We start from the raw sequence: 12739 nt of genomic DNA on the forward strand, positions 1-12739 counted from the left end.
TTAGTAATGTACATATCAACCATTTCTATATGCATTTTTCACGGAAGTGTTCCAACAGACTTATCCTTTCATTTCCATTTTTTCAGATATACATATGTGCAAATTAACAAAACATTTCATTACAAACAAAATAATTTCTTTAAATACTACACTGTGTTCCTTACAATTTAAACAAAGTGGATGATAATGTTAGTATGAGAATGCTATGATTTAATGACTATTTCTAGTAACGAAATTAGCTTGCATGACTTTACTGTCTGCTCAACCTTAAAAATCCTTGGAAATGTTCATCATCTATACCACAGAAAAATTTTCAATCCAGCAATTGTTGATCCAACCAATCAGAACTAAATACATTTCATTGTCGCTGTCTCCCGCATTAGTGAGGTAGCGCAAGGAAACAGATGAAAGAATGGCCCAACCCACCCACATACACATGTATATACATACACGTCCACACACGCTCATACACATACCTATACATCTCAACGTATATATATACATACACACACACAGACATATACATATATACACATGTACATAATTCATACTGTCTGCCTTTATTCATTCCCATCGCCACCCCGCAACACATGAAATAACAACCCCCTCCCCCTTCATGTGCGCGAGGTAGCACTAGGAAAAGACAACAAAGGCCACATTCGTTCACATTCAGTCTCTAGCTGTCATGTAATAATGCACCAAAACCACAGCTCCCTTTCCACATCCAGGCCCCACAGAAGTTTTCATGATTTACCCCAGACGCTTCACATGCCCTGGTTCATTCCATTGACAGCATGTCGACCGCGGTATACCACATCGTTCAAATTCACTGTATTCCTTACAAGCCTTTCACCCTCCTGCATGTTCAGGCCATGATCACTCAAAATCTTTTTCACTCCATCTTTCCACCTCCAATTTGGTCTCCCACTTCTCCTCGTTCCCTCCGCCGCTGACACATATATCCTCTTGGGCAATCTTTCCTCTCTCATTCTCTCCATGTGACCAAACCATTTCAAAACACCCTCTTCTGCTCTCTCAACCACGCTCTTTTTATTACCACACATCTCTCTTACCTTTTCATTGCTTACTCGATTACACCACCTCACACCACATATTGTCCTTAAACATCTCATTTCCAGCACATCCACCCTCCTCTGCACAACTCTATCTATCGCTCACGCCTCGCAACCATATAACATTGTTGGAACCACTATTACTTCAAACAAACCCATTTTTGCTTTCCAAGATTATGTTCTTGACTTCCACACATTCTTCAATGCTCCCAAAACTTTCGCCCCCTCTCCCACCCTATGATTCACTTCCCCTTCCATGGTTCCATCCGCTGCCATATCCACACCCAAATATATAAAACACTTCACTTCCTCCAGTTTTTCTCCATTCAAACTTACCTCCCAATTGACTTATCCCTCAACCCTACTGTACCTAATAACCTTGCTCTTATTTACATTTACTCTCAGCTTTCTTCTTTCACACACTTTACCAAACTCAGTCACCAGCTTCTGCAGTTTATCACATGAATCAGCCACCAGGACTGTATCATCAGCAAACAACAATTGACTCACTTCCTAAGCTCTCATCCACAACAGACTGCATACTTGCCCCTCTTTCCAAAACTCTTGCATTCATCTCCATAACAACCCCATCCATAAACAAATTAAACAAACATGGAGACGTCACACACCCCTGCCGCAAACCTACATTCACTGAAAACCAATCACTTTCCTTTCTTCCTACGCATACACATGCCTTACATCCTTGGTAAAAACTTTTCACTGCTTCTAACAACCTGCCTCCCACACCATATATTCTTAATACCTTCCACAGAGCATCTCTATCAACTCTATCATATGCCTTCTCCAGATCCATAAATGCTACATACAAAACCATTTGCTTTTCTAAATATTTCTCACATACATTCTTCAGAGCAAACTCCTGACTCACACATCCTCTACCACTTTTGAAACCACACTGCTCCTCCCCAATCTCATGCTCTGTACATGCCTTCATTCCTCTCAATCAATACCCTCCCTTATAATTTCCCAGGAATACTCAACAAACTTATACCTCTGTAATTTGAGCACTCACTTTTATTCCCTTTGCCTTTGTACAATGGCACTATGCAAGCATTCTGCCAATCCTCAGGCACCTCACCATGAGTCATACATACATTAAATAACCTTACCAACATGTCAACGTATTAATACAGTCACTCCTTTTTTTAATAAATTCCACTGCAATACCATCCAAACCTGCAGCCTTGCTGGCTTTCATCTTCTGCAAAGCTTTTACTACCTCTTTTCTGTTTACCAAATCATTCTCCCTAACCCTCTCACTTTGCACACAACCTTGACCAAAACAACCTTTATTTACCTCCTTCCAAAACATCTTTTTATTCTCCCTAAGATTTAATGATAGTCTCTCACCCCAACTCTCATTTGCCCTCTTTTTCACGTCTTGCACCTTTCTCTTCTTGACCCCCTGCCTCTTTCTTTTATACATCTCCCAGTCATTTGCATTATTTCCCTGCAAAAATAGTCCAAATGCCTCTCTCTTCTCTTTCACTAATAATCTTACTTCTTCATCCCACCACTCACTACCCTTTCTAATCTGCCCACCTCCCACGCTTCTCATGCCACAAGCATCTTTTGCGCAAGCCATCACTGCTTCCCTAAATACATCCCATTCCTCCCCCACTCCCTTTACGTCCTTTGTTCTCACCTTTTTCCATTCTGTACTCAGTCTCTCTTGGTACTTCCTCACACAAGTCTCCTTATGAAAAAAATACATATATGTGCTGAGAGGGGCAGCTGGAGGGATGTCTGATCACTATCTTATGGAGGCAAAGGTGAAGACTTGTAAAAGTTTTCAGAAGAAGAGAGAACAGAGTGGTGAGAGTAAGCGAGCTTGGAAAGGAGACTTCTGTGAGAAAGTACCAGGAGAGAAAAGGTGAGAGCAAATGACATTAGGGGGGAGGGGGAGGAAAGGAATTTTTATTTAGGGAAACACAGATAGCTTGTGCAAAAGATACATGTGGTATGAGAAAGGTGGGAGGCAGGCAGATTAGAAAGGGTAGTCAGTGGTGGGATGAAGAAGTAAGGTTGCTAGTGAAAGACAAGAGAGAGGTGTTTGGACAATTTTTGCAGGGAAACAGTGCAAATGAATGGGATATGTATGTAAAGTGGCAAGAGGTCAACAGAAAGGTGGAAGAGGTGAAAAAGAGGGCAAATAAGAGTTGGAGTGAGAGAGTATCATTATATTTAAGAGAATATAAAAAGATGTTTTGGAAGGAGGTAAATAATGTGCATAAGACAAGAGAACAAATGGGAACATCAGTGAAGGGGGCAAATGGGGAGGTAACAACAAGTTGTGAAGTGAGAAGGAGATGCAGCAAGTATTTTGAAGGTTTGTTGAATGTTTGATGATAGAGTGGCAGATATAGGGTGTATTGGTTGAGGTGGTGTGCGAAGTGAGAGGGTCAGAGAGAATGGTTTGGTAAACAGAGATGCAGTAAAAGCTTTGCGGAAGATAAAAGCCAGCAAGGGCAGCCGGTTTGGATGGTATTGCAGTGGAATTTATTGAAAAAGTGGGTGACTGTGTTGTTGATTGGTAGGTAAGGATATCAGAAGTATGTATGGATCACGGTGTAGTGCCTGAGGATTGGCGGAATGCATGCATAGTCCCAATGTATAAAGACAAAGGGGATAAAGGTAAGTATTCAAATTACTGATACTTAAGTTTGTTGAGTAATCCTTGGAAATTATATGGAAGGGTATTGACTGGGAGGGTAAAGGCATGTACAGAGCATCAGATTGGGGAAGAGCACTGTGGTTTCAGAAGTGGCAGATGATAAATGGATCAGGTGTTTGCTTTGAAGAAATGTGAAAAATACTTAGAAAACAGATGGATTTGTATGTAGCATTTATGCATCTCCAGACAGCATATGACAGGAGTGATAGAGATGCTTTGTGGAAGGTTTTAAGAGTATATAGTGTGGGAGGTAAGTTGCTAAAAGCAGTGAAAAGTTTTACCAAGGATGTAAGGCATGTGCACAAGTAGGAAGAGAGGAAAGTGATTAGTTCCCAGTGAATACAGATTTGTGGCAGGGGTGCAGAATGTCCCCATGGTTGTATAATTGTTTATGGATGGGGTGGCTAAAGAAGTGAATGCGAGAGTTTTGGAGATAGGGGGAAATATGCAGTCTGTTGTGGATGAGAACTTGAAAAGTGATTCAGTTGTTGTTCGGTGATGATACAGCATATGGTGATGATACAGTATATGGTGGCTGATTCGGGTGAGAAACTGCAGAGGATGGTGACTGAGTTTGGTAAGTGTGTCAAAGGAGAAAGTTGAGAGTAAATGCGAATAAGAGCAAGGTTAGGTGGAAGGATGGGGGTGAAAAGGTTTTGAGCAATTGGGGCCTGAACATACAGGAGGGGGAAAGACGTGCAAGGAAAAGAGTGAATTATAATGATAAGTTATACGAGGGTCGATGTTGTGTCAATGGATTAAACCAGGGCACGAGAAGCGTCTGGGGTAAACCATAGAAAGGTCTGTGAGTCCCGAAATTGGAAAGGGAGCTATGGTTTCGGTGCATTGCATATGACACCTAGAGATTGAGTGTGAATGAATGTGGCCTTTTTGTCTTTTTCCGGTTATACCTCACTGGAGGGAGGGGAGAATGCTATTTCCTGTGTGGCAGAGTGGCAATGGAAATGGATGAAGGCAGCAAGTATGAGTATTTACATGTGTATGTCTGTGTATTTATATGTATACTTTGAAATGTATACGTATGTATAGGTGCATGTACGGGTGTTCATGCATATTTTCATATGTATGGGTGTTTATGTACATATATATATATGTGTGTATATGAGTGGTTGGGCCATTCTTCATCTGTTTCCTTGCGCTACCTTGCTGATGCGGGAAACAGCGATTAAGTATAATAAAAAAAATACATAAATGTAAATAAATATAAATGGATGTGTTGAAAATTAAATGTTTGAGGACAATATGGGGGGTGAGGTGGTTTGATCAAGTAAGTAATGAAAGGGTGGGAGAGGTGTGTGGTAGAAGAAGTGTGGTTTAGGGAGCAGAAGAGGGTGTGTTGAAATGGTTTGGAAACATGGAGAGAATGAGTGAGAAGGGGTTGACAAGATGGTGAGTGTATCAAAGGTGAAGGGAACAAGGAGAATTGGGAGACCAAACTGGAGGAGGAAGGATTGACTGAAGGAGATTCTGATCGATAAGAGCCTGAACATACAGGAGGGTGAAGGGTGTGCAGGGAAGAGAGTGAATTGGAGCAATGTGGTGTACCAGGGTCGAAGTGCTGTCAATGGATTGAGACAGAGCATAGGAAGCATCTAGGGCAGTCCATGGAAAGGTCTATGGGGGAAGGATGTGAAAGGGAGCTGTGGTTTCAGTGCATTACATTACATTATATGGGAGGGTACTGAATGAGAAGGTAAAGGCATGTACAGAGCATCAGACTGGGGAAGGACAGTGTGGTTTCAGAAGTGGTAGAGGATGTGTGGATCAGGTGTTTGTTTTGAAGATTATATGTGAAAAATACTTAAAAAACAGTTGGACTTGCATGTAGCATTTATGGATCTCATGAAGGCACATGATAGGGTTGATAGAGATGCTTTGTGGAAGGTTTTAAGAGTACATGGTGAGGGAGGGAAGCGGCTAGAAGCATATTAGGATGTAAGACATGCACAAGTAAGAATAAAGGAAAGTGATTGGTTCCCAGTAAATGTTGGTCTGCAGCAGCGGTGCATGATGTATCCATGGGTGTTAATTTGTTTATGGATGGGGTGGTTAGGGAGGTGAATTCAACAGTTTTGGAAAGAGGGGCAAGTATGCAGACCGTTCTGGATGAGAATGCTTGGGAAGTGAGTCAGTTGTTATTCAATGATCCTACAGTGCTGATGGCTGATTCGGGTGAGAAACTGCATAGGTCGGTAACTGAGTTTGGTAAAGCATGTGAAAGAAGAAAGTTGGAAGTAAATGTAAATAAGAGCAAGGTTATTAGCTTCAGTATGGCTGAGGGACAAGTTAATTGGGAGGTAAATTTGAATGGAGAAAAACTAGAGGAAGTGAAATGTTTCAGATATCTGGAAGTGGATTTAGCAGCAGATGGAACCATGGAAGCAGAGTTGAGTCACAGGGTGGGGGAGGGGTCTAAGGTTCTGGGAGTTTTGCAGAATGTGTGGAAGGCGAGAATGTTATCTTGGAGAGCAAAAATTGGTATGTTTGAAGGAATAGTGGTTACAACAATGTTATATGGGTGTGAGGAATGGGCTATAGATAGGATTGTGCAGATGAGGGTGGATGTGTTGGAAATTAAATGTTTGCGGACAATATGTGGTGTGAGGTGGTTTCATCGTTTAAGTAATGAAAGGATAAGAGAGATATGTGGTAATAAAAACAGTGGTTGATAGTGCAGAAGAGGGTGTATTGAAATGGTTTGGACACATGGAGAGAATGAGTGAGGAAAGATTGACGTAGAGGATATATGTGTCAGAGGTGAAGGGAAGAAGGAGAAGAGGGAGACCAAATTGAAGGTTGAAGGATGGAGTGAAAAAGATTTTGAGTGATCAGGGCCCAAACTTACAGGAGAGAGAGGGAGAGACGTGCAAGGAATAGTGAACTGGAACAATGTGGTGTACGAGGGTCGATGTGCTGTCAATGGACTGAACCAAGGCATGTGAAGCATCTGGGTTAAACCATAGAAAGGTCTGTGGGGTCTGGATGTGGATAGGAAGCTGTGGTATCAGTGCATTACACATGACAGCTAGAGACTGAGTGTAAATGAATGTGGCCTGGTGCTACCTCATGGGAGCAGGGGGTAGCGATGCTATTTCCTGTGTGGCACAGCAGTGACAAGAACAGATGAAGGCAAACAAGTATGAGTATGTTCATGTGTAGATATGTTTGTGTTGTGCACGTGTAAATTCTGTCTTTTTCTATTTATCATACTTAACTGCTGTCTCCCGCATTAGCGAGGTAGCACAAGGAAACAGACAAGGAATGGTCCAACCCACTCACATATACACAAACACCCACACCCGCACATAAACATACATTCTTTTTTTTTTTTTTGCTTTGTCGCTGTCTCCCGCGTTTGCGAGGTAGTGCAAGGAAACAGACAAAAGAAATGGCCCAACCCACCCCCAGGCAGGTTTGGATGGTATTGCAGTGAAATTTATTAAAAAAGGGGGTGACTGTATTATTGACTGGTTGGTAAGGTTATTTAATGTATGTATGACTCATGGTGAGGTGCCTGAGGATTGGCGGAATGCTTGCATAGTGCCATTGTATAAAGGCAAAGGGAATAAGAGAGAGTGCTCAAATTACAGAGGTATAAGTTTGTTGAGTATTCCTGGTAAATTATATGGGAGGGTATTGATTGAGAGGGTGAAGGCATGTACAGAGCATCAGATTGGGGAAGAGCAGTGTGGTTTAAGATGTGGTAGAGGATGTGTGGATCAGGTGTTTGCTTTGAAGAATGTATGTGAGAAATACTTAGAAAAGCAAATGGATTTGTATGTAGCATTTATGGATCTGGAGAAGGCATATGATAGAGTTGATAGAGATGCTCTGTGGAAGGTATTAAGAATATATGGTGTGGGAGGCAAGTTGTTAGAAGCAGTGAAAAGTTTTTATCGAGGATGTAAGGCATGTGTACGTGTAGGAAGAGAGGAAAGTGATTGGTTCTCAGTAAATGTAGGTTTGCGGCAGGGGTGTGTGATGTCTCCATGGTTGTTTAATTTGTTTATGGATGGGGTTGTTGGGGAGGTGAATGCAAGAGTTTTAGAAAGAGGGGCAAGTATGAAGTCTGTTGGGGATGAGAGAGCTTGGGAAGTGAGTCAGTTGTTGTTCGCTGATGATACAGCGCTGGTGGCTGATTCATGTGAGAAACTGCAGAAGCTGGTGACTGAGTTTGGTAAAGTGTGTGAAAGAAGAAAGTTAAGAGTAAATGTGAATAAGAGCAATGTTATTAGGTACAGTAGGGTTGAGGGTCAAGTCAATTGGGAGGTAAGTTTGAATGGAGAAAAACTGGAGGAAGTAAAGTGTTTTAGATATCTGGGAGTGGATCTGGCAGCAGATGGAACCATGGAAGCGGAAGTGGATCATAGGGTGGGGGAGGGGGCGAAAATTCTGGGAGCCTTGAAGAATGTGTGGAAGTCGAGAACATTATCTCGGAAAGCAAAAATGGGTATGTTTGAAGGAATAGTGGTTCCAACAATGTTGTATGGTTGCGAGGCGTGGGCTATGGATAGAGTTGTGTGCAGGAGGATGGATGTGCTGGAAATGAGATGTTTGAGGACAATGTGTGGTGTGAGGTGGTTTGATCGAGTAAGTAACGTAAGGGTAAGAGAGATGTGTGGAAATAAAAAGATCGTGGTTGAGAGAGCAGAAGAGGGTGTTTTGAAATGGTTTGGGCACATGGAGAGAATGAGTGAGGAAAGATTGACCAAGAGGATATATGTGTCGGAGGTGGAGGGAACGAGGAGAAGTGGGAGACCAAATTGGAGGTGGAAAGATGGAGTGAAAAAGATTTTGTGTGATCAGGGCCTGAACATGCAGGAGGGTGAAAGGAGGGCAAGGAATAGAGTGAATTGGATCGATTTGGTATACCAGGGTTGACGTGCTGTCAGTGGATTGAATCAGGGCATGTGAAGCGTCTGGGGTAAACCATGGAAAGCTGTGTAGGTATGTATATTTGCGTGTGTGGACGTATGTATATACATGTGTATGGGGGTGGGTTGGGCCATTTCTTTCGTCTGTTTCCTTGCGCTACCTCGCAAACTCGGGAGACAGTGACAAAGCAAAAAAATATATAACTATATAACTATATAACATTGTTGGAACCACTATTCCTTCAAACATACCAATTTTTGCTTTCCAAGATAACGTTCTCGACTTCCACACATTTTTCAACGCTCCCAGACCTTTCGCCCCCTCCCCCACCTTATGATTCACTTCCGCTTCCATGGTTCCATCCGCTGCCAAATCCATTCCCAGATATCTAAAACACTTCACTTCCTCTAGTTTTTCTCCATTCAAACTTACCTCCCAATTGAGTTGTCCCTTAACCCAACTGTAACTAATAACCTTGCTCTTATTCACATTTACTCTCAGATTTCTTCTTTCTCACACTTTACCAAACTCAGTCACCAGCTTCTGCAGTTTCTCACCTGAATCAGCCACCAGCGTTGTATCATCAGCGTACAACAACTGACTCACTTCCCAAGCTCTCTCGTCCACAACAGACTGCATGCTTGCCCCTCTTTCCAAAACTCTTGCATTCACCTCCCTAACAACCCCATCCTTAAACAAATTAAGCAGCCATGGAGACATCACGCACCCCTGCCGCAAACCAACATTCACTGAGAACCAATCACTTTCTTCTCTTCCTACTCGTACACATGCCGTACATCCTCGATAAAAACTTTTTGCTGCTTCTAACAACTTACCTCTCACACCATATATTCTTAATACCTTCCACAGAGCATCTCTATCAACTTTATCATATGCCTTCTCCAGATCCATAAATGCTACATACAAATCTATTTGCTTTTCTAAGTATTTCTCACTTACATTCTTCAAAGCAAACACCTGATCGACACATCCTCTACCACTTCAGAAACCATATATATATATGTATATATATATGTGTATGTATATATATATATATATATATATATATCCCTGGGGATAGGGGATTAAGAATACTTCCCACGTATTCCCTGCGTGTAGTAGAAGGCGACTAAAAGGGGAGGGAGCGGGGGGGCTGGAAATCCTCCCCTCTCGTTTTTTTTTTTTTTAATTTTCCAAAAGAAGGAACAGAGGGGGCCAGGTGAGGATATTCCAAAAAAGGCCCAGTCCTCTGTTCCCAACGCTACCTCGCTAACGCGGGAAATGGCGAATAGTATGAAAAAAAAAAAAAAAAAAAAAAAAATATATATATATATATATATATATATATATATATATATATTATTTTTATTTTTTTTATTATACTTTGTCGCTGTCTCCCGCGTTTGCGAGGTAGCGCAAGGAAACAGACGAAAGAAATGGCCCAACCCCCCCCCCCCATACACATGTATATACATACGTCCACACACGCAAATATACATACCTACACAGCTTTCCATGGTTTACCCCAGACGCTTCACATGCCCTGCTTCAATCCACTGACAGCACGTCAACCCCGGTATACCATATCGCTCCAATTCACTCTATTCCTTGCCCTCCTTTCACCCTCCTGCATGTTCAGGCCCCGATCACACAAAATCTTTTTCACTCCATCTTTCCAACTCCAATTTGGTCTCCCTCTTCTCCTTGTTCCCTCCTCCTCCGACACATATATCCTCTTGGTCAATCTTTCCTCACTCATCCTCTCCATGTGCCCAAACCACTTCAAAACACCCTCTTCTGCTCTCTCAACCACGCTCTTTTTATTTCCACACATCTCTCTTACCCTTACGTTACTCACTCGATCAAACCACCTCACACCACACATTGTCCTCAAACATCTCATTTCCAGCACATCCATCCTCCTGCGCACAACTCTATCCATAGCCCACGCCTCGCAACCATACAACATTGTTGGAACCACTATTCCTTCAAACATACCCATTTTTGCTTTCCGAGATAATGTTCTCGACTTCCACACATTCTTCAAGGCCCCCAGGATTTTCGCCCCCTCCCCCACCCTATGATCCACTTCCGCTTCCATGGTTCCATCCGCTGCCAGATCCACTCCCAGATATCTAAAACACTTCACTTCCTCCAGCCTCTCACCATTCAAACTCACCTCCCAATTGACTTGACCCTCAACCCTACTGTACCTAATAACCTTGCTCTTATTCACATTTACTCTTAACTTTCTTCTTCCACACACTTTTCCAAACTCAGTCACCAGCTTCTGCAGTTTCTCACATGAATCAGCCACCAGCGCTGTATCATCAGCGAACAACAACTGACTCACTTCCCAAGCTCTCTCATCCCCAACAGACTTCATACTTGCCCCTCTTTCCAAAACTCTTGCATTTACCTCCCTAACAACCCCATCCATAAACAAATTAAACAACCATGGAGACATCACACACCCCTGCCGCAATATATATATATATATATTATCCCTGGGGATAGGGGATTAAGAATACTTCCCACGTATTCCCTGCGTGTCGTAGAAGGCGACTAAAAGGGGAGGGAGCGGTGGGCTGGAAATCCTCCCGTCTCATTTTTTTTTTTTCCAAAAGAAGGAACAGAGGGGGCCAGGTGAGGATATTCCAAAAAAGGCCCAGTCCTCTGTTCTTAACGCTACTTCGCTAATGCGGGAAATGGCGAATAGTTTGAAAGAAAAAAGAAATATATATATATATATATATATATATATATATATATATATATATATATATATATATATATATTCTTTCTTTTTCTTTTATACTATTCGCCATTTCCCGCGTTAGCGAGGTAGCATTAAGAACAGAGGACTGGGCCTTTGAGGGAATACCCTCACCTGGCCCAATTCTCTGTTCCTTCTTTTGGAAAAAAAAAAAAAAAAAAAAAAAAAAAAAAAAACGAGAGGGGAGGATTTCCAGCCCCCCGCTCCCTCCCCTTTTAGTCGCCTTCTACGACACGCAGGGAATACGTGGGAAGTATTCTTAATCCCCTATCCCCAGGGATAATATATATATATATATATATTGCGGCAGGGGTGTGTGATGTCTCCATGGTTGTTTAATTTGTTTATGGATGGGGTTGTTATATATATATATATATATATATATATATATATATATATATATATAAAAACTGAAAGTTGATGGAGAGAGGTGGGTGATTATTGGTGCATATGCACCTGGGCATGAGAAGAAAGATCATGAGAGGCAAGTGTTTTGGGAACAGCTAAATAAGTGTGTTAGCGGTTTTGATGCACGAGACCGGGTTATAGTGATGGGTGATTTGAATGCAAAGGTGAGTAATGTGGCAGTTGAGGGAATAATTGGTATGCATGGGGTGTTCAGTGTTGTAAATGGAAATGGTGAAGAGCTTGTAGATTTATGTGCTGAAAAAGGACTGATGATCGGGAATACCTGGTTTAAAAAGCGAGATATACATAAGTATACTTATGTAAGTAGGAGAGATGGCCAGAGAGCGTTATTGGATTACGTGTTAATGGACAGGCGTGCGAAAGAGAGACTTCTGGATGTCAATGTGCTGAGAGGTGCAACTGGAGGGATGTCTGATCATTATCTTGTGGAGGCTAAGGTGAAGATTAGTATGGGTTTTCAGAAAAGAAGAGTGAATGTTGGGGTGAAGAAGGTGGTGAGAGTAAGTGAGCTTTGGAAGGAGACCTGTGTGAAGAAGTATCAGGAGAGACTGTGTACAGAATGGAAAAAGGTGAGAACAATGGAAGTAAGGGGAGTGGGGGAGGAATGGGATGTATTTAGGGAATCAGTGATGGATTGCGCAAAAGATGCTTGTGGCATGAGAAGAGTGGGAGGTGGGCTGTTTAGAAAGGGTAGTGAGTGGTGGGATGAAGAAGTAAGAGTATTAGTGAAAGAGAAGAGAGAGGCATTTGGACGATTTTTGCAGGGAAAAAATGCAATTGAGTGGGAGAAGTATAAAAGAAAGAGACAGGAGGTCAAGAGAAAGGTGCAAGAGGTGAAAAAAAGGGCAAATGAGAGTTGGGGTGAGAGAC

The sequence above is a fragment of the Panulirus ornatus genome, unplaced genomic scaffold (assembly GCF_036320965.1).
Source record: "Panulirus ornatus isolate Po-2019 unplaced genomic scaffold, ASM3632096v1 CTG_5751_pilon, whole genome shotgun sequence".
Lineage (NCBI taxonomy): Eukaryota > Metazoa > Arthropoda > Malacostraca > Decapoda > Palinuridae > Panulirus > Panulirus ornatus.